The following is a 22,580-nucleotide window of genomic DNA, read 5'->3' as shown; positions in this document are numbered from 1 at the left end:
GCGAAAATTGCGCCCCTAATTTCTGAAAAAGTGTTCAACCCCAACCCCATCCCGGTAGGGACTTTAAAGGTAGGGGATACCTTTTACAGACCTCCCAAAATGCAGCAAAACCTCAGGGGACTTGTTTAGGCCACTGCTTAGACATTTGGAAGTCAACAGTTATCTACAATTAATATAATGCACAAAACTCAACTACTCAGTAGTTCTGTGTGTCAGCCACACTTAAGCCTTTTTGTTGCAGTCTGTATCTTATATCTATAAACACAAATCTAAAAGTATAAGAGCTGATGTAATAACATATAGAGTGTGTGGCAAGAATGTATATAGGAATGTTTGTAAGTTTTGATGAACTTTCTTCACAAAATATACATGATGGACACACATGCAGTGCATGGGTGTGCAAAGGTAGCCTAGTAATGTACTGGAATTTACGGTGAGCCCCGAAAAAAATTCAATTCAAAATCTAACGGTCAATAAAAATGTACTAAATGTTACCTTCCGCTTTCAATACTTTATGGGAGTTTCTAAAATGATACTCTCTTCAACATACCACTGTATTTATACAACTCTTCATTTAAGGCATGCAAATGGGATTCCCTACCTTTAAACAAAGTGCACATGATATGCTTTTTCAAGCACTTAAAAAGAGTCTTTTGAGAGTGATTTAAATGTAATGAATTTTGATAAATTTTTGGCGAGCGAGCTGAAAATGTTTGTATTTCAGCTTCCAAAACATGGAATTCTTGTCATTTTTTGCTTATAAAATCTCACAATTCTAATCAAGATAATAATAGTGACGGCCTTATAGATAACGATTTCTACCAACAAACTGAGGACTTTAAAAAATACTCTAGATTAGTATGCGCGAATGAGCCGAATGTGTATATTTCCACGTCATCATCACGTTTTGTTCTTATATCTTTTTTTTTCTGATAAATTTTGGCGAGCAAGCGCAGCGAGCGAGCCGAAAATTTTTGTATTTCAGCTTACAAAACATGGAACTGTTGTCATTTTTTGCTTATTAAATCTTACAATTCTAATCAAGATATATAGTGACGGTCGTATAGATAACGATTTATCTCAACAAACTGAGGACTTGAAAAAAAAAATACTCTAAATTGTACGAGCGAGTGAGCCGAAACTTGTATATTTCCACGTCATCATTACGTTTTGTTCTTATCTTGTTTGATTTGGGTTTTTTGCGCCCCTCCCCCCCCCCCCATGTTCAAAACCGTTGGCGCCTTCTTTTGATCCAATTGGCGATCGCTTCAGAACGAAAGAAATTGCAGCCGTGAAACATTTTTCCTGCTAAATATTAAATGACATGTGTGAACACAATAGACATTGTCATTTTGTCCGCGTCATCATCACATTTTGTTCTTACCTTCTTTTTTGATATAAATTTTGGCGATCGAGCCGAAAATTTTTGTATTTCAGCTTACAGAACATGGAATTCTTGTGTGAACACAATACACATTGTCATTTTGTCCGCGTCATCATCATGTTTTGTTTTTATCTTGTTTGATTTGGTTTTCTGCCCCCCTCCCCACCATTCTCCCTCCCCCCCCCCCCTTTTCCGGGCGAGTTTTTTTTTTTCCGTCTTCTTCTTCATCTTTTCTTTTTTCTTTTTTTTCTTCTTCTTTTTCGTTTTCCTTTTTTTTTTTTCTTCTCCTTCTTCGTTTTTTTTTTTTTTTCGTTTTTTGCGCCCCTAGGAGTGGGCACGTGCCCCCCTTGCCCCCCCCCCCCCTAGATACGCCACTGGATCTGCAGCTGATACAGTACTTGGACAAAGGAATTACACGGATGAAGAAAAGAATAAACATATCGTATATCTCCGCCAATTCTACACTGCTATTACATGATTCGTTTGAAGTTCGTTGACGCAACTTGGTATGTTCCATTAAGTAGGGTGTATTGAGAGGTGATGTCCTGCTAGAATAACATATATTATACTTTGACTACATTTTAGAACAAAAATTGTGAATAAATCCTTCTAAAAATAAGTAGGCCTACATTAAAGAGTGTTGTGGTTGAATCAATATAATCAAAAGCATGACTTCAACTATAATAAAAGACTTCTTTTTGGTCCCTCCCACCCGTCCCTAACGCCCCCGTATAGTGTTGTTTACTGGAAGTCAGGTGAACGAAGTAGAGACACAGTAGAAATTGGGCGTGAACATTATGCACGAATATGCGAACTCATCGCGTAGCGCACGCACACGGTCCGTTTCAAGAGGTTCGTTCGGAGACGGGTGGGGGCTGCGCATGCGCGGCAGCGGGCGCGAGGCGCAAGGCGAGGGTAGCGAGGGTGTGTACGTGTCTGGCTGCTATGCTTACACCACGAGCACGTGCGTGAACAAATGCGACAAGCTCTGTATAGGAAGGACACGGTAAGATATCTGTTTCACAAAATTATGATTGGTTTGAACATGCTAAATGATGTTTTGTATTATTTACTGGGTTGTTTCTGTTCCTCTGATGTTTGATTCGGAGTAAGCATATTAACTTGTTCTTTGTATGACTTAGATTCTACTCCTAAACTCAACAGTTCGAAAGCAGCGTGGTCATATCTCATCGATGGCGCATGGAATGGTGTGGTTGGCAATGAAGCCACGATAGAATCCTCTTGCATTACTTTTGGGTTTTGTATAGATACTCTACTATAGGGCATGTTGATGGAGGGATTCTGCTTTTACCGGTACTTGATATTGTAAGACAAGCGTACAAGCCGGCTTTCAAAGGAAGTAAATTTACAAACTTTTTAGTGCTTACTGTCCTGCATATAGGCCTACCGCTGAATTACAACCACGAATAGGAAATTGGAAAGGCTCGGCTCATGTGACATGGTCATGGAACTTGGAGTTGGAAGAACATGTGTCGATGTGATGTGTGGAGTGTGTCCGGACAGTGATAATAGTATCTTTTGTCCTTTCAATTTTTTTCCTTAAAAATGTTCTTTCTTTTCTTTCTTCCTTGTTTTATTGTCGAAAGGACTTTAATCTGAATGTCCCTTGAGTAATTTACAACCATAAATAAAACCTAGAGTTTCTATAGAATTGATTAGAAAAGTAAGCCAAACCTAACCTAACCTTACTTGCTAATAATGCACAGATGCACGCACTCTCACCGTGACTCTGCAGTCCAGTGGGGCCGATTTCATGATTTTGTCTAACGGTTAGCATTCAATGTATGTGGGACTTCGGAAACTAGATAGCCTTTCAGAGCGTTGTTTGGGCCTACAGTGTATATAATAAATTGCCAAAAATGAGACACAAAATTTTAAAACGTAGAAATGCTAAGAAATTCACATTTCGACTCAGATTTAGAAGAAGATGTCGATTTATCACTAGATTTTATCACGTAAATTGTTCGAAATGTTCATGTTAGACCTTTACCATACATTACAAAATTTGAGCCTCATTTGCAGTTTTTCTCTGTATCGAATGTGTTCGTTGAATCGTGGGGATGATTAGTGATTCTGGTGCATGAATAGACCAGCTAAGATGTGAAAGATGTTGATTATTCCATTACAAACATGTCCGGAATAATAAAGTGATTTTGTGCTGCGCTTAAAAATAACTTTTTATAGGGGTTAAAGGGTGTGAACAGTTCTGGTCGAGGTGAGGATTTAGCTTTTAACGTTTTGCGAGATATTCAGAAACCACTCTATGAGATGTCAAAGAGCATGTAGTTCTAAAGGGTATCAAAAGTTTATTTGATGAAAATTGGTTTTGAAATGGCTAAGATATCCAATAACAAGGTGAAACAAAGAGATCCTAATAAAGTTGTGGCATGTCGCCTTTTATTATTTGCACTTTATTGGATATCTCAGCCATTTGAAAACCAATTTTCATCAAATAAACGTTGAATCCTTCTTAAAATTACATGCTCTTTCATACTTCATAAGAGGCTTTTCATTATCTCACTTAGGAATGTTCAAAACATGAATCCCCACCTCAACCAGTACTGTACAGTCCCTTTAACCTGAAGTCTATTTTCCCAAAATCTGAATGAAAAATGTACATAATTTTCCAAGATTTGTAATTTTCAGGACTTTTTATAGAACAGAATTCAGAGAGCAAAAAAAAAAAAAAAAAAAAATCAGTGCATAGTCATACAATCCACTTTCTGATATAACTTCTTTTCATCTGTCATTAGTCATAATGTAGGCCTAGAGCTATTAGTGAATTAATGAAATGGGATGAAAATTGAATGAAATGAAATGATATCAGTTTAGTAATAAAATATTAGGCTACAACGAGTCCTCTGTGATGATTCGATGACGAGGCTGATTACAGCAACCTGTTTCCTCTGGACTTGTGAGTGGCATGTCTTATGTTGCTCATACGTCTTTGCGAAATCAGGCGTTCGCTGTTCTCAACTGATGTCAGATTCGAGGCATTTGTCTGAGAGGAGGTAGAGCATGTATCATCATTTACATGAGAGTGGTAAGAGGGAGTCTACATACCGTACATGTGATTAGCCTTGTCAATAGTAAAGAAAAAGAATAAATTCACATTGATGATGTTTGCCCACTCTCTGTGAATTAGTGTGCAGAAGCGGAGTTCCACCCGAAAGAAAAGATTTTGAAGAATTTGGTATTTAGAAATGAGCCATTCACCACAAAACCATTTGTTGTCGGGTTATCCACGAGTCCAAACACTCATTGTTGCCAGTGGGCATGTGAGTGGAAGAAATGCTTCAGCTGATAGTGTACGTATACTCTGTAAATCCCATTGAACTATCCTATCGAAGATGCAAGCTGTAGTTATGTATTTCTCTCATTGTGCAAAAAATTTAATGAATATGTTGCTCTCTCTTATCATTTATCACAGAAAAAGCAGCAAATCTATTGGAACACATCTGCCAGTATAATTCAGCAAACATTTTCAAGCAGGTGAGGAAAGGCAAGAGACAGAGGGCCTTCACAAGGGATTTGCGAGTTCAGAGTTCAATCTGATTACAGGTGTTTTTACTCTGCCCAGAGGGGCCAGAAGCTATTGTTCAAACTTCAGACTTTTTTTTAATAAGTTAGTGAGAATTGCATCAGAAGTTTTGTCAGTTATTTCTGCTAGCAATGATGACTCTTCGGGAAGGGGGTTGTAGCTTCATAACTATCAAGACAATATTAAAGGGACTGTACAGTACTGGTTGAGGTAAGGGATTCATGTTTTGAACATTTCTAAGTGAGATAATGAGAAACCTCTTATGAAATATGAAAGAGCATGTAATTTTAAGAAGGATTCAACGTTTATTTGATGAAAATTGGTTTTGAAATGGCTGAGATATCCAAAAAAGTGAAGGCGACAGGCCACAACTTTATTAGGATCTCTTTGTTTCACCTTGTGTTTGGATATCTCAGCCATTTCAAAACCGATTTTCATCAAATAAACTTTTGATACCCTTCAGAATTGCATGCTCTTAGACATCTCATAGAGTGGTTTCTGAATATCTCGCAAAACGTTAAAAGCTAAATCCTCACCTCGACCAGAACTGTACACACCCTTTAATGCTAGTTTTTGTGTAAAAACCTATGGAGAGTTGTAAAGTGATGACATCATAGCATCTTCCAGTTTGCATCCTATTGTTCCAGCCAATAGCACTACAAGCACAAAATGTGAAACAGTTAATCCCATATTTGTAGGAATTTCTCCCCTTCTTGTCTTTAAAAAAAGAAAAAATACAAAGCTGACATGAATATAGTGTGGAGTTACACTGAGTAGCTTTCATACAGTTGTAGTAGGAGAAGGGCCATGACATTTTCCTCGGTGACGATTTTGATGACGAGGCTGAAGATAACACTGTGTTGCCATGGCAATGTCAGTGCCGCATGTCTTGTGCGGCACTGAAGCACGTTGCCCGGGTAGCATGCAAAGTGCTGTCGCTTTGTGATGCCAGTTTCGAGGCATTTGTCTGAGAGGATCATGTCATAGCAGCTCTTCAGTTTGTTTAGTTTCTTTATCTGTGGGTGTTTGTGTTTAGCATTGCGTTATGAATATTGTTGTCGAAAGTATTGTGGAAACAAAAATCAACGCGGTATTCTGTTTTCTGTGGCATTCACTTGATCTCACACCATGTTCTCAAAGCCCTTGACAAATTCTAAAATGATGAGTTAAATGATATTGTGAATATTGAAATGATTCAAATATGCCCTCATCAGGGATTAGTCCGTTGTAAGAAATCATGTAATCATCACAGTTTGTATCAGTTGACTTTATTTTTTGGCATTCTGCAGATCTATACCCGCTTGTGCTCAGTCACGGAGGAGGAACAATACAGGATGATGGAATGGAAATACATCTTGAGGAAGGTATATGTTCTCGGAAGATTTTTTCAGAACTTGATTCAGAAAAATCTTGTTGACGCAGAAAGTTCGGCATGTGCTTGAATGCAAACTTGGCATAAATGTTCAATAATTGGTCTGTGGAAGTCTGCTAGTCAAATGAGCCCTGCTGCATATTATAATGAAATGATTGACATGAAAGATCTGAAACACTACAAAATGTGGCAAAATTGTGATTTTGAAATCTTGCTGAATTCATTCAAAACTTGTGTGGATGAAGCCCCACCCATTGTTTCTGAAAGTTGGTTTTCATCCCATATGTCCTCTTCTTGTAGCTGTTTCGGGGTTGAGTTGGATGAAATACAGTTAAACTCGCATAAGTCGATCTTCTCGGGACTGAGCAAAACACATCGACTTAGGCGATTTTCGACTTGTGCGTAAGTCGAAAAAAAATCGACTTACAGTTTCACCACAGGTACATATACATGTATGTTTAATGTACATGTATGTTGTCTACTCTGGAGCCGAGAGCTGGAGCGGTGTGCCGCAGCACGGGTCGCCCAGCAGGGCCGCGGCTAACTTTGCATGGACAGTGCATTAGTATTGGCACAGGTCCGATTACTTTACACCCTTGTTAAACCTCGGGGAAGTGAATATGAACGATATTTGAGCAGTGATTGATTCCAGTTTACCATACCGTGGCTTGAAATGCGTGTAGAGGTGCAATTCCGATTTACCCGTGCCCGTAACTTTCCCCCTACTTTCCGCTTTGAAAACTCAGCAGCTTCATCCATTATACCACTCCACTGCACAGCGCTGCAAATGTCAAGCTACATGTACACTGCAAGCTCAATACTGCATGTAAATGAACGCATGTGTACTGTACGAACGCTGTACGTACGTAGCGCGACAGCTGACAGGGCTGTACCAGCGGACCTCCAAATACGAAGAGAGTTAAACAATCCCATGCGATCGCTTTGAATTTGATTTTAGATCATTTTTTTTTTTGGCCACCTCAAACTCATCTGACAAACAAAATAATGATGAGTAATAAATAATGAATAATAAATGACAGTGATTTACTACACAATAAAATCTTATTCGACTTAGGCACAGTGAATTCAATGGTTTTTCCGTGAAAGTGTTCTTGGAATTTCATCGACTTAGGCGAGTATTCGACTTACAAAATTCGACTTGTGAGTGAATTAATACACGTACGTCAATGGGGAAAAATCGGGACTTTTTGAAATCATCGACTTACGCGATTATTCGACATATGCGACGTCGACTTCGGCGAGTTTAACTGTATATGCCAAATTAGGTCTGGATGATATGGACATGCAGTACTGCCACATTCACTTTATAGATGTACCACGCCAAGTTGGAATGCAGCAATTGTCAAAAGTTTTAGATTGCCATAACCACTTCCTTCTAGTTGAACTTGTTTATGTATGTTGTTCCCAAATATTCGACTGATGCGAGGTTGAACGGTATTGCTCTAGTTTACTTGTTTGTTTGCAGCAGACTTGAAAGAATCGGTTTGTTGGCTTGTCGATGATGTAGTCACAAGACGTTAGCCTTTTTGTCCGATGCAGTCTTCAGGTGTTTTGTTTGCCCTTTACAGCACAACTGCAAAATGGCGACACTAGGACACCACTGAGACTATTTGCCAACACTCACTGATATCTTACTGAAGGAAGTGAATAGGACTGAGAAGTTTTCTTTGAGCCATTTGTGTTGCTGTAGCAATGAGTTCTGTCTTGAGTGACTTTTAGGAGAAAGATATCATCTTACATTACTCCATTTCGAGTTACTGAAAAACCTGGTTAGGAATGCATGGTCAAAATAGCTTCATGCACAGATGGTGCAAGGTTAGGTTTCTTTTCAAGAGTCAGTCTGTCAGGTCACTTGACAAGTAAAATTCAATGTTTAAACAAATCTCAATGAATGAATGTAATTGTATGACCAGGTTATATCTGATATGACTCCCAAGTGGTTAGTGTGGTTATATTTTTGATGTCCTCATTCTCATTCTCTCATTTCAGGAAAACTGGCATTACAGAAGTGTGTGCACGTGAGTTCAAGGTCAGTTAAGCTCAGAGGCATATGAACGAGCGTAAACAGTGTGGATGTGAGGAAAAAGAAATGTGGCCAAGTCAGTGATGTAGTCACAAGACGTTAGCCTTTTTGTCCGATGCAGTCCTCGGCTGTTTTGTTTGCCCTTTACAGCACGACTGCAAAATGGCGACACTAGGACACCACTGAGACTACCCACAAACTTTAATTATCAGTTTATTCCAAGTGATGGAAGAACTTGACCAAAACCATCTCCCATTGTTTTTGAAAGTAGAAAGATTTTATCCGGCAAGGTCTTAAAACAATGAATGACAGATCCTCTTTACACAAGGCAAAGAGAAGAAAGAGCCAACACATATGGATTTGCTTGGAATGCTTGAAAAAAATAGGGGCTATTTTTGATAAAAGGGATTGCCATTACTGTAAGTTACAATAATTGCATTTACAAAATTGCATAAGTTTGGAAAGAACCTTTCAGTTGCAGGTATTAGAATTGTAGCCATGGTTACTGTAATCTCTTAACCTTGGAACAGTTGCAGATGCCATACAAAGATCATGTACACTGGTGTGTGTGGTTAGAACTGCATGATTAAGGGGGGGGGGATCTTGCATGGGTAAGTGTATGCTGAACCACATTGTTTCTTTTTCTTTTCAGTTTTTGGATAGTAAAAGGTGTGTTATACCATTTGAAAGAATTTACTGAGGAGGGAAAATTTCAAGCCTTGACTATATGAAATTTTGTTACTTCTGTGAAGGTGATGTGAGATTGAACTGTATGAGTACTGTAAAACATAATATTTTCGTGGCATGAAATTTTAGTGAGTTGCCTCTAACATTCAATGCGTATAGTTTAGACAAGAACTTTCATGTGCATTTCTCATTTTACAGTACTAATAACCAGTGATACCCCCATTTTCATTCTCTTGTTTCAGGAAGCATGCATGGGGCTCCCGACATCAGGTTAGTCATACTCGGATACTTAAAAATTTGTGGATAGAATTCATGTATGGCGTCAAATTTGACCAAGTCAGTGATGTAGTCACAAGACGTTAGCCTTTTGTCCGATGTAGTCTTCAGCTGTTTTGTTTGCCCTTTACAGCACGACTGCAAAATGGCGACACTAGGACACCACTGAGACTTGTCAATATTTTGAAGCCTTTGTGTTTTAAATCTTCCAAAGATCAAATTCTTTTTGTGTGTGTGTATGTTGAAGTAATTGAACGATGTCCAACAAATAATCCACTTGAACAAACTCTGCATTTTCATTGTCTTCTTGTTTAAAAAACATCTCTACCTGATGAAGTGGTCCAAACCATAGAATGAATGACGTTGTTGCGGTTCATCCATGTTGTTGGCACATTCAAAGACTGGTATCAACTGGGCTCATATTGCAATGTGGAAAAAGAAAAAAAAAACACATATCTTGCTCCCAACAACGTTGTTTGCTACCAGTGACTAGATAATCTCACAGACCCTAAATTTGTATTCTCTTTTAATCAAGTGTACAAAATCATTCCTTTGCATGCATATAAATCCAGACACTTCAATTCAGTGAGGACAGGGGTGTGACTTCAGGGATGACAGACTTAAAGTAAAGCTGTTGTTTGTTTGTTTTCACCCTCCTAGAGCAGAAAACGTGGTTCCTGTCAGCAGCCTGACCAATGAGGGCAGTAGTGGAATTCTGCGACTCTTCGCTGTGTGACCACGGGGTGAGTCCCAGCTTGTTTTTTCCAAAATGCCCATCCTCTCAAAAGTTACCACTATAATGACTGCTTACTGAATGTTTCTGAGGCAGATGATGCACTCACTGGTTTTGACATTCATACCATATGCTGTCCCTAGCCTTCTTGCCTGGCACTCCTTTTATTGAATAGCAGTGATTTTCACATCGATGCTGTTGCTCATTGTATTGGAAAGCCGAAGTAGAAGTTTGAAGAACAAATGGCAAGAAATATAACCAACAGATTTTTTTTTTTTTTTTTTTTTTTTTTTTTTATGCCTCCGCCATGAAGTGGTGCCAGAGGCATTATTTAAAAATCTGCTGTAGTTAGGTGCCTTGTACACATCCATAATTTTTGTCTAGGGCAAATTTAAAGTCACTCTTTTCCAGGTGCTTTGTATTAGCTTGCATGCATGTGGGTGGTAAGGTAAGGTAAGTACCGGTTAGTATTCATCTAATTCTCGCTAGTCACTAAAGTTGAATATGTTCCAATCGGCCACTCAGGAGGATACATGAGTAAATAGTGCAATTATGAAAAATTAAAAGATATTTTGCAAAGTGATTTTTCTTTTACCTGTGACGTGTATTTCTTTTAACATGAGGCCATCATTAAAAGGACCATTCTGTTTCTTAGACATGATAGGAGGAGGATATGCCATACACCTGGCACCATGCTCCATTCTGTTCTGAGGAACTGTTCTGATTCAGTCAGTGAGATCACGGAGTGTCGGTCACGAGGTCCCTGGTTCAAATCCGTCGACTGCTGCAGTTGTGACCCAAGGAAAGGCACTAAGGATCTTCATTTGCTCAGTTCTCAGAGGGGAAGCTGCTGGTCCCGTGTTTGCTTGCTTACAAGCATTCCTTCCTTCCTTAGTGGCCCGGTAAGATACAGCTGTAAATCAATTCAATTTGGTTCTGATTCCCATTTACTAAATACCTGAGGGCAATAAAATAGGGCATAGATAACTAAGGGCATCTTCAAAGTAGTCAAGAGTTACAGCATTAGATGTGCAAGGTCTTCATCAATCTAAGCTAAGCTGTGTTTGATTGTGGAAATCTGTTTCTCTGATAGTGAATGCTGCGCGCAAGTCAGTGATGTAGTCACAAGACGTTAGCCTTCTGTCCGATGTAGTCTTTAGCTGTTTTGTTTGCCCTTTACAGCACGACTGCAAAATGGCGACACTAGGACACCACTGAGACTTGTATGCAGTGAAAATAGATTTTGAAGCTCACTTTTTGGTTGTTATAATGGTGGATGTATTGTCATATTGGTTGTGAAGCAGTTGTGTGCTAAACACTGGACAAACAAGTATTCTTGTGTTTTATTTTGGTGTTTCCACAGAAAAAAAAAAGCTTTGAACAACTTGGGAACTGGATTATTGAGCATGGTTGAAGAAGTGGCTATAAGGAGATATTGAAGCCACCAGTTTGTCTGCCACAGTCACTGAATGGCTTTCAAGTGCAATGCTGTTCCATGTTCAATTTGACTGTGATAGATGGGGAGAAATCAAGCCAAATATTGTAGAAGAAGTTTCATAATTACAGACAAATTGACAATTTGCCATATTTGCTTGATAGCAGCAGTTGCACTAAAAACCTACGTGTAAATCCAACTAATGGTGCAAATATCACTCACATACCCCCCCCCCCCCATGCCCATCCAATGTCACTTTTCTCCTTATAACTTTTTTCTCAAATGTTCTGCTTCTTGACCTTTCCCAGGTTGCTGGATAGTGCGGATGAGAGGTAGCTGAAAGATCATGCCACCTGCACATCTCCTGCTTAGGGAGCATGTTTTGGTAAGGACGAAATTGCGAAGAGCAAGATCAAAATATCCCTAGCATGTCTTAATCCCCATTCGTAGGCATATATTTGGCCATGTGATTCTTAGTTTGCCAAGCAAACATACATAAATTTACAAAAAAATTGTTATTTGAAAAGTTTCCTTCTTGGTTGGTTTGACACTTATATTGTTTAATGAGGAAGATCATATGATTCGCAATGAAATGTCGTATTAGAAGTGAAGAGGATTTTTTTTTTTTTTTTTTTTTTAAGTGTAGGTATACTGCCATGTGAGTTCTTTGCGTGACAGGCAAGAGCTGAGATGTGATATGAAAACGAGAAGCCTTGGCATGGTTAGTCAGATTAGCCTGATGTATTGCTTTATTGATTGTTTTTGGTCTTCTCCCCTTACTTTGTGGTTGAATTAATTGTAAATTTTTTTATAAGAATGTTTTAAACAATCACAGCAGGGCGGTGTTTCATAAAGCTGTTCTTAAAGTTCCGAACGACTTGGGAACAACTGGTGATCAGTTCTTGTGATGAATTATTGACATTCTGATAAGTATAGCACATCAGAACTGATCACCAGTTGTTCTCAAGTCGTAAGAACAGCTGTATGAAACACCCCCCAGAACACTTACCTTACTGCATGTGCCAAGTGTCATGTCAAAAGCAGTGATATGTGCCAATGATGATGAACCTTACTAGTTTCAAGACGGAGCTGACAAACATGTTTGTTGGAGATATCCTTACTCACCTGAGGCACATCTGCAGCACCTAGACTGAGCTTCTCTTGTCTGAAAGAGACATTTATAAATTCAAAAGAGCATGTGTGGTCCCATCCCCTCGGGAGAAATTTTTTCCTTTTAACTGTATCAAAGTTTTTTGCAATTGCCCATGGGGAGAGATTAAATGCTTTTAAAGGCCACTTGTATATCCTCCTGCTTTAGTTGACCACTGCAACTCTCTCTTGTGTCTGTGTGTGTGTGTGTGTGTTTGTGTGTGTTTGAGTGCATGTGCTTATTTGTTATTCTGTATGAGCAAGTCTTGTCTCACCAAACCTTGCCCGTATTCATTTGTATGATGTTGCAGGTATCCCTTTCGACTTTGTCTCGAGTAGGGAGTGTTTTCTCAGAGGCGACATCTCAGACATCAATGACTGAAGGGGACAGCATTAGGAGCAAGGATCCACATATTCAGAGGTACGTAACACCCTTATGAGCACAGCGTTGCAAATGGGTTTGACCAAAGAAGGCTCATTGGAGCGTAAAGTCATAGTAGCCTTACATGAAATCTCCTGGTATGATATAGCACAGTCAACCTTGCCTAAGTCGAATCTATTTTGACTGAAGAAATAGCTTCTACTTAGGGAAAAATTTGACTTAAAAGGGATTAAAATCAATAGAATATAAAGAGAAGAAGACTTGAAAAGACCTTCGACTTTTCATAGACGATTATTCGACTTATGCGAGGTCAATTTAAGCAAGGTTGATTGTACATGGTTAAAAGGAAGCCCCTTTATGAAGTTGCTTGAGACTCTCCCCCTGTCTGTGAAATTACCATTAGTTGCTGGAATGGCAATGAAAGAGGGAAGGATAATGGAGGAATAACTTTTAGTTGTCCAAATTGGACAGGACCGTGACATGCAATTTTACCACTCTATATTCTTATGCTGCTAGTTACCTGAGATTAGGCAGATAAGAAAGGGAAGCTAAACTGGGCAATTATTTCATTCATTGCTAGCGAAATAGACAGGACCATTATACGAATTTACATTTACAATCATTACGTGTATCAACTTAGACTTTTTTTTAATTTTTTTATTTTTTACATGCTCCCACAATAAGCCTGGTCTGAGAGAAGAGATGGGACCGATTGTATCCAAGTTGTAAATGATGAGTTACTTCTCTGACACCTCTTGTCTGATAACATCACACTGATGTTCTATAGTAATTCTCTGATACATTGCTTGGATTATCTTTTGCATGCTTGGAGTCGAATCAATTATCTTTAGCTGTATCAGTTAGACCAGGTAACTTCATGTGATGCATACGGCCTTTTTTACGATCAGTGGTGTAACTTTTGTACTCAGAGGGTCAAAATTTCAAACAAAATATTTTTTCATTATTCTGTTTGATTCCTGTTGGAAAGTATTCAAATTTTTGAAAAAATAACATTTCAGACCTTAAAGCTAAAGAGTTATTGGTGTAATTTAAGGAAAACCCTGGCACCTGAAGTGAATTTAAGCAAAATTTTGTTTTCATGAATTGCACCATAATGACAAAACTCTGTAGTCAAACTTCACCATGCAAAGTTTATATGGTTAACAACAATATATAGTTTGTGAATCAAAACTATTTGGGGGTTGAATATAAAGTGAATTAAAAAAAAATACATGAGATTTACAAATTTTTGGTAAAAATACCAATTGACATGCAATTTTTCAGATTTTAACTATTTATTGGAGGGCAAGCCAGGTCAAACTCTATACTATAACAAGTCTTTAAGAAGGGCTACCTTCCTATGTAGGTTAAATGAAATTCCAATCATTTCTTTAAATCTTGGATTTTTCACACATGGATGTTTCGGAGGTGACAGTTAACATAATAGAATGTTTCGGAGGTGACATTAATATTAACACTCAGTTTTTTTTGAGAATATGTGACAATAACACAAAACTTCTTCTTTTTATCAATGTTTTTGATAATTATAACTTGAGAACAAGAAATTAACTCCTGTTTCAAGCAGATGAACCACACAGAACAAGTGTTTTTTTTTACACTTCATTAATTAGCATGGGCACTGGTAGTTTGCCTTCCATTTGGACGAAGGTTGTAAGCTAAATATTGTAATCTGAAGAAACATGGCATTCCATTTTCTACCTTAAATTGAGATGAGGGTGTGAGATCATTTTAGTAATGTTTCTTTGCTCTCAGAACATTTTATTCCACAACACCAGGGAAGAATCACTTCGCTTCGGAGGTGACATTCAATGTTAACATTGTGTGGAAATATTCATTTACAGTAAGAATATGACGGACATATTTAAAGCTAGATATTGTAACCTGAAGAAACATAGCATTCCATTTTCTACCTTAAATTGAAATGAGTGTGTAAGATCATTTTAGTAATGTTTCTTCGCTCTCAGAACATTTTATTCCACAACACCAGGGAAGAATAACTTTGTTTCGGAGGTGACATTCAATGTTAACATTGTGTTCAAGTATTCATATAGTATGTCCCCCCCCCCCCCAAAAAAAAAAAAAAAAAAAAATTACAATTAGACTTTTGCATTGATAGCACCTAATATGATTAAATCAGCTAAAATCTACTTTGGGGTCTTAAATTATAACATCTTAGCTCTATTTTGCAGAAAGCCCCAGTCAATTTGGTTAAGTGGTCTCAAAGAAATGTGGATTGTTATAAAGGATGTCAAGAGTCTGATTCTTCCAAGTTTAGCACTTGGATGCTCTTGGAACTGCATATTAATGTGTAAATACAATATACAGAACTTGGAGGGAAGGGATTCCTGACATGCTCTACAAAAATCCTCATTTGTCTTTGACCTCTGAAGCAAATTGAATGGGGTTTTCTGTATTAAAGGTGTGGGCAATGAGTTATAGTTTCAATCCCTCAATTTGTATTTTAGATTGATTCACTATCTTTAAAGTTATCGTTGTGGAGGGTACCATTGTAATTTTTTGGTGGGGACATAGGTTATGAATGCCAAAAGCAAAAATTCTTATTTGACTTGTATTATGTTTTTGTTTGCACATAGTATTATAAATAGATTAATTTAAGGATGTTCATGAACTCTTCATCATTCTTGATAGCCACCATACAAATGTTATAATACTGGTGAAAGGTGTTTGGTTCATCTGGGATAAATTTTCTATATACCAGATTCATTCAAACTGTTGACATTACTAAAATATATTTTATGTATCTTTCTGAATTGCTTGAAAATTAACAGCAAATCATATATATTAGTCACTTTTGAGAGTAAAAAGTATAAGATAAGAAAAAATCATTTTATTGTTTTGGAGGTGACACAACACAGAGACAACCCAACTTCTCAGGTGTTAGCTTATACAATTGTGAACATTCATGTCTTTCCTCATGGCTTTAATTTTCAAATATAAGCTCTTTCTTTCAGTTCTTACTTGTTATTTTGTTTAGTTATTCTCTTTCATGATAGTGGATACCAGCTCATATTTTGTTTTAGATTGTAATTCATACTAATCTTTAGCAAATTTTTACAGTTTGGTTAAGACAACAGTTTGTGTTTCCCAGCTGAAGAGAGCAGCATAATGCGTTTGTGTGAACTTATGGGGAATTTTTTTTTTAGTTCAGTAATTTTACCCATCAACTTCACAGAAGGTCCCGGACACAAACTGGTCTCAAATAACCCTATAAGGGACCGAAAAAGGACAAGTTCACCTCAATAGACACGAGAGTTGAGTAAATACAACAATATTAGTAAAACACATCAGTGAGAGTTTGAGGAAAATAAGGCAATCCGTTCCAGAGTTATGAATTTTTGAAGTTTCTGCTCAGTCAAAGCTGAATGAGAAGACTTCTATAGCTTGTGATGTCACACGTGTACAAGGATATAGAGAAAGTATCAAGAAAATTCAACATATTTTCACTTTTCTTGCATAACAAAAGAACACTTGACTTCTCTCTTTTGGAAGGCAGGGTGAATAATATTGCCCTAACATACATCAGTAGCAAGTTGAAGAAATGTGCACTTTTTTCAAAAAGTAAAGTTTTGTGAAATTCACCTATATTTTCTTTTTATCGTTGTATGCATGTGACATCATACATTGTCGTAGTCGTCTCATCCAGCAGTGATTGCATTGATATTTAAAAAAGACCATAACTTTTGAATGGATTGTCCAATTTCCCAAACTTTCAATGATGTGTTCTACTAATGTTGTTGCATTCACTCAATCCACATGTATATGAAGGTGGACTTGTCCTTTAAGAAACCATTTTCTTTTCCTTGAAATTCCAGTACTTAAAGCCAAATTCTAAGATAAAACATAATAACAAAACAAGGTAAACATGTCATCAAAATTATATTGAGATAGAACTACAAATCTTGTTTTTGGATCTTTCCCTTTCCAGTCCTGGGGACTTGTTCCTCTGTTCACTTTAGTTGTCAGATAACTTCAATAATATTTAAAAATACAATGTCATAAACAGTTGGTTCAACTTGGAAAATGTGATAATTATTGTCATATTAAAAAAAAAAAAAAATCACATAATTTTGTTTATGATTACCACGTTGTACATGGAAAAACAACAACTAAGAATGCAAGAACAAGTTGTGCACCAGCTATAGGCATGTGGCCTTTTTGTGGAGTTTGATTATTTTATGATTTTTTTTTTAAGATTGTGGACTAGGGCATGCATGAACTGCCACATGTATCACTTTGGTATCAAGGGAATTCTGGTGAGCTAGGTATACAAAAGTCACTTCTACTGTGATGATTTTGTAGATATTAAATGTATTTGAAAATGTTAATAGATAGTGAAAAGGAACTGAAGTCTTGCCTTTCACTATCACATAACAATATGGTGTTAACAAACAATGTCACCTCCGAAACACAAGAAAAAGCAACCTACATGGAAAGCTGTGATTGGTAAATCTTCACAACTAAATTGCTTAAATTGGAAATCAAGTTTCTAAGATGAAAGCATCTATATGTTTACTTAACTAAAGCAGGAGAATTGATCTTGATTACAATATTATATATACAACAGATGGGTGTATTTTGTGCATTCTCTTTGTTAAAAAAGTGAAAAAATGTAAATTTGCACTAAAACGTACAGTATAGTAATAAAAATAAGAGTGAGAGTGTGTTAGTTGATTTCTCCACTTTGAGACTTATGTTACTAAAATAAATGAAACCATTGGTGTACATGATATGGTTTCTCTTCAATAGAAATGAGCAAAAACTCTTGTTAACAGTGTTTTGTCACCTCCGAAACAGTAATTCTTAGTTTTTATCAGATATTTTATTAATCTCTAGAAAATTCTCACTTCCTGTTGCCATATTACTATTTTCATCCAAAAGAGATTCCTGTCAATTGGACAGAATCAAACAAAATTGCTTTGTCTTCGAGAAATTATCAAATATAATACGCTTGTTGTTTCGGAGGTGACGATTGTTTCGGAGGTGACAAGTGTTAACGGAAAATTGTAAATTGCTGCGAAATGAAAACAACAGGCTATATTTCTACTACCTTCCTTCTGAGATAATGTGAGGGGATATGTTACATTTTTGTAAATGTAATGTATAACTGATGTCAAGAATAAAAAAATCAAATACATAAATCTGTTGTCTCGGAGGTGACAGAAAAGTTAACGGAAAAGTTGCATAAATTTATAAACACTCACCAAAAAATGATAAGCTATTTGAATCAAATAATCTTTGGATCGAAGTTAAGTCAGACTGATTACTATTCTGTTTTGATGGAAATTAGCAAAGTTGAATTTTATAATTGTGAGCAAGAGCTAACTCAAAAGAGGGGTTAACTGTTAACGGAAAATGTCACCTCCGAAACATAAAGTTTGGACAATTTCAGTCTTTAAAGAAGACAAAGCAGAACCTGGTAAACATAATAGTTCTTAAGTTTGGATACCTGTCTATCACCACAACAACAAAAATAATGAAAAGGAATAAACAATTTAATATGCTAGGTCTGACAAAAAAACCATGTCAGAGTGCATACACCAAAAGTGTTGGATTTCAAGCATGTAAATGCATGCCACATCTGAAAGAAAAAGAGAGGAAAGTTCATTAAGGTACCCAAGGTAGACACTGTGGGTGGTAAGTTTATGAGAAAAAATAATGCATATCTGTCTGTGTATAAGAAAGTTATACACCAATTAGTGCCAAAACCGTGTTTTACACCACTGATTGTAAAAATGGCCATACACAAAGTCCCCAATAATCACACCAGATTGAGTTTATTTAAGATTGGGAGAATGACACTAAAAAGATCGGGAAAATTAAAAGTGAACACAAGACAGTGGCTCGTTGTATAAAACTTACCGTTGAATTTCAATGGTAAATACCGTCAAAATTAGGCGTCACAGCCAATCAGCATCAAGGATTATAAGCTTTACCGCTAATTTGAAGACTTACCGCTAGAAAGGAGCGGTAAGTCCAGCGGTAAAGGTTTTATGCAACAGGGCACTGCAGATCAGAGCACAAAATGTAGTTGTCTGAGGTCATCAGCAACCTTTGTTTTAGGCTGTGGTTTCTAGCCAAATATTTGCTGCCATGTCATCTCTTTCATGCTGATTTTTCCCCAGTCAGATGTAGTCACAAATGTACAGCAGGAAACTATTTTTCCTGATGATGTTCATTGACTACAAGCAAAGCTGCCAAGTCTCCCTGAAAATGCCAAAATCTGTGCATGTCTGAATAAGAGAATATTGAAATCTCCCTTATTTGGGAATTATTTTCACCCATTGAAATGCATGTAACACACAGATATCTCCCTGACTGCTGTGTGGAATCTCCCTGATTTGGATGTGGGAATGTTGGCAGACCTGCACTAGATGTGTATTTGTATGAGACATTATCCTGTATCAGGCATGTTAGTGGAATTGTACATTTCATTCTACCTGGGGCCCGTTTCATAAAACTTGTCATCAGTGACAACTGCCACATTTCTATGACAAATTTGCTCTCAGCCAATCAGATGCGAGGATTTCAGTAGCTTGTCACATCTATGACAAGTTGTCACTGATGACAAGTTTTATGAAACGGGTCCGAAGAAAGAGAGGGAGACAAAGAGAAAGAGAGGTAAAAAAGAAAATAGTGTGGGTCATTTGGTTCTCTTCGTGGCAGGAGTAATGCATGGCCTGTCTTTGCATCCTACAAATTCAATTCCTATATATTGTCTATGTTTATGTTGCTTTTCAAATTCTTTGAATAGGAGGGGTTGCCCAAACCGCTATGATGCCTGGTAAAAAAGTGTGTTCGTCTTCATTGGGGCTTCCCTGAGGATCTCCTTCTTCACAGCTGGATGGTTGACATGGTTTTAGCTTGGAGGAATTCTCTAAGGTAATCATGTAGTTCATTTATTTCTGTAGGGATCTATACGAAGAGTTTAATCGCAAAATAACTAACTCCTTGTTGATTTGAGATAATAAGCAATAACACCTAATACACACACACAAAAATAAAATATGGGATATTTTTATCCGTAAATTATTCCTTGTTTATGCAGCAAGTGAGGTATTATTGGAAAGGTTCTATTTTGCTCTATCTGATGATGGACTGATTTTAAAATGTTTGAAAATGGTGCTTAACCCTTCTTGCTATCAGGCTCTTCATATGTTCTTATATTTTTATGGAGTGGGAGGGCAGGACTTAATAGTTTTATTGAATTTTACAAATAAAAAATCAAATGAAGTAGGGTTAAATATGTCAACTTTGTAAGAGCAGATGAGACTATGGTACTCCTCTGTCTTCACATTCAGAAAAAACTTACAAACAAAATTTACCAAAGGTATGTAATCACACCTGGGCTGTGATACCAACTTTTCATTTCTGTGTGTTCCATATGTTAACATGTCTGGGAGCTCGTTAGAAGCAGTGAATCAATGCAGTAAGAATTCTCCAAACTGAGGAATTTTAACCCGTTTATAACGGGATTCTGGTGGCCTGTGTATTAAGTCTATTGGGATTTTAGAATTCGGCGTGGAACGGGTTAACTAGGCCGGGCTTTTTAGGTAGATCATAGAGCCGGGGGGGTCTCAGATCTCGGCCGTCGACGACAAAAATTGGCACACACATTGCCTATGATGTAATCTAAAGTACTACGAAGTTAGATTTTAAAAAAAAATTATCATTTATGCTAAATTATGCTAATTTATGCATAATGATGCATGAAATCAGACAATTTGGTATAAATCACTAAATAAAGCTCAAAATGGGCACATTTTTTTTGTGTAAATATTCTTTTTAGTGTCCTAAGCAAATATAAGAGAAAAAAATTGAGCCATCCGAAAAAATTTCTGAACTATTTCATTGCTTTTTTGAATTTCTTATGTATTTCTTTGTTTTTTCGACTTTATGTTTTGCATTGTTTTTTCAATGAAACTTGTCCATGACATTGTTCCAAACAAGAAAATATGTTATTAATTGATTTTAATCTATAAAACCCCAAAATAATCATGCTTTTATGAAATTTAACTGTAAGCACAGTTTCCATTGAAATTGTACACGAATTCACGTTTTTGAGCAATTTTTGGTCTGACATGCACGTACATATGTATACGGAACCACGCGCCCAGGCATCGCAAATTTGGTGTCAAAAGATGCGGGAGACTCGACAGAAAAAAGTCATGAAACGTCGCGGCGATAGCTTTTCGCATTAGCGATACATCGCGCGGAACGTCGGGGGGGGGGGGGGCCTCGGAGGCCCACCGGCCTAGTCAGGGTTAAGGCATCAGAAAGTCTTGTTGAATGATGAGATACTTTACTCTTCTGACACCTCTTGTCTGATTAACACAGTAATGATGTGTTATAGTAATCACCTGACTCAAGGCTTTCTGAGAGACGCATTTATTTGCAAGAGCTCAAAAAAAAAAGCAAAAACAACAACAGCAAAGCAAATGGGAATAGATAGTATTTTGATCTTCTCTTTACCTGAAAATTGAATGATAATAGTAATGTGATTGATCATGCAGCTGGTTGTTTGCATATTTTATGTGTTGCAGCTTGTAGTCACATTAGAAATATTTCATATATTGGTGTATTGAGTGTTTCAAACCTTATACTTTCATTTTTCCCTCTCTCTTGCACTCTTCATCTCTGCTGTAGGCTGCAGTTATCCCTTCCTTGCTCCAGATCCCAACTGTGGAGGCCACTCCTGACTATTCCTAAGGAAACATGTTCTTCTTGGCTCCTCGGGTGTGAGAAAGCTCCAAACAATTCTGTGCCAAGATGGTGACCTTCATTTGTGCCCTGCAGTGTGTACATACTAAGGATGGCTGCAGAGAGCCACCGGTATTGCCCCACTTGTAAGCTCATCAAGCGCTGCAAGAATTAACATCTGTGATGTTATACATGGTGCTTGCCAGCATGTTCGCCTGGCCGCAACAAAGTGTACATTAAAGCATTGTATTCAGTTATAGTATTAATACAAAAGGTTTGTTACTGCATTCAATGCAAAACATGAAATGGATGCTTCCCGAAGTGTAAATGAATGGGCCATTTTAGTTACCTGGTCTACGCAGGTTCATTCTTTGTTTGAACTTGAATTCCATAAATTGTTATGTCAGATAAGGTTATGCATTGTTTCGCTTTGACAGTGAAGTGCCCAACCAACTTGGGGGGGGGGGGGGGGGGGTGGAAAGAAAGGTCATGTCCAGATGTGCACATGAGCTAATTACAAACTGGCTTTAATGCCCCAGTCACATGTCGCATGGTTATGTTGGGAAAAACCCGAGACCATTGTCATTTGTGGCCCACGTAAAATCCATAGTGTAAGCGTTACGCAGTCCAATGTATCGGTTTTCAGGATGCATGAAACAGTTGAAGCACGTTACAGGGTTCGTCTCTCACCCACTCACCACTCTGTGGACCAAAACCGAACCCTGTCGCTGTGCGCCGAACCTGACACCACTGATTGGCTAAGCATGCACTGACCAGTAGAGAACGCATGTGCAGGAGGATGATCTAGTTGTGCATG

General features: G+C 37.5%; 1 long non-coding RNA gene across 1 annotated transcript; it reads left to right on the top strand.

Moving 5' to 3' along the window:
- Positions 1-2,346: 2,346 nt before the first annotated feature.
- On the top strand, positions 2,347-22,204 carry LOC140232006 (uncharacterized). The gene is made up of 11 exons (XR_011901467.1): positions 2,347-2,390; positions 4,836-4,897; positions 6,236-6,310; positions 8,329-8,368; positions 9,292-9,319; positions 9,986-10,068; positions 10,714-10,960; positions 11,802-11,878; positions 12,954-13,063; positions 19,818-19,945; positions 21,710-22,204. It is a non-coding gene; the product is annotated as an uncharacterized lncRNA (long non-coding RNA).
- Positions 22,205-22,580: the final 376 nt, after the last annotated feature.

The sequence above is a fragment of the Diadema setosum genome, chromosome 8 (genome assembly GCF_964275005.1).
Source record: "Diadema setosum chromosome 8, eeDiaSeto1, whole genome shotgun sequence".
Taxonomy (NCBI): Eukaryota; Metazoa; Echinodermata; class Echinoidea; order Diadematoida; family Diadematidae; genus Diadema; species Diadema setosum.
The sequence above is the reverse complement of the archived record's forward strand: the minus strand, read 5'-3'. Positions and strand labels throughout refer to the sequence as shown.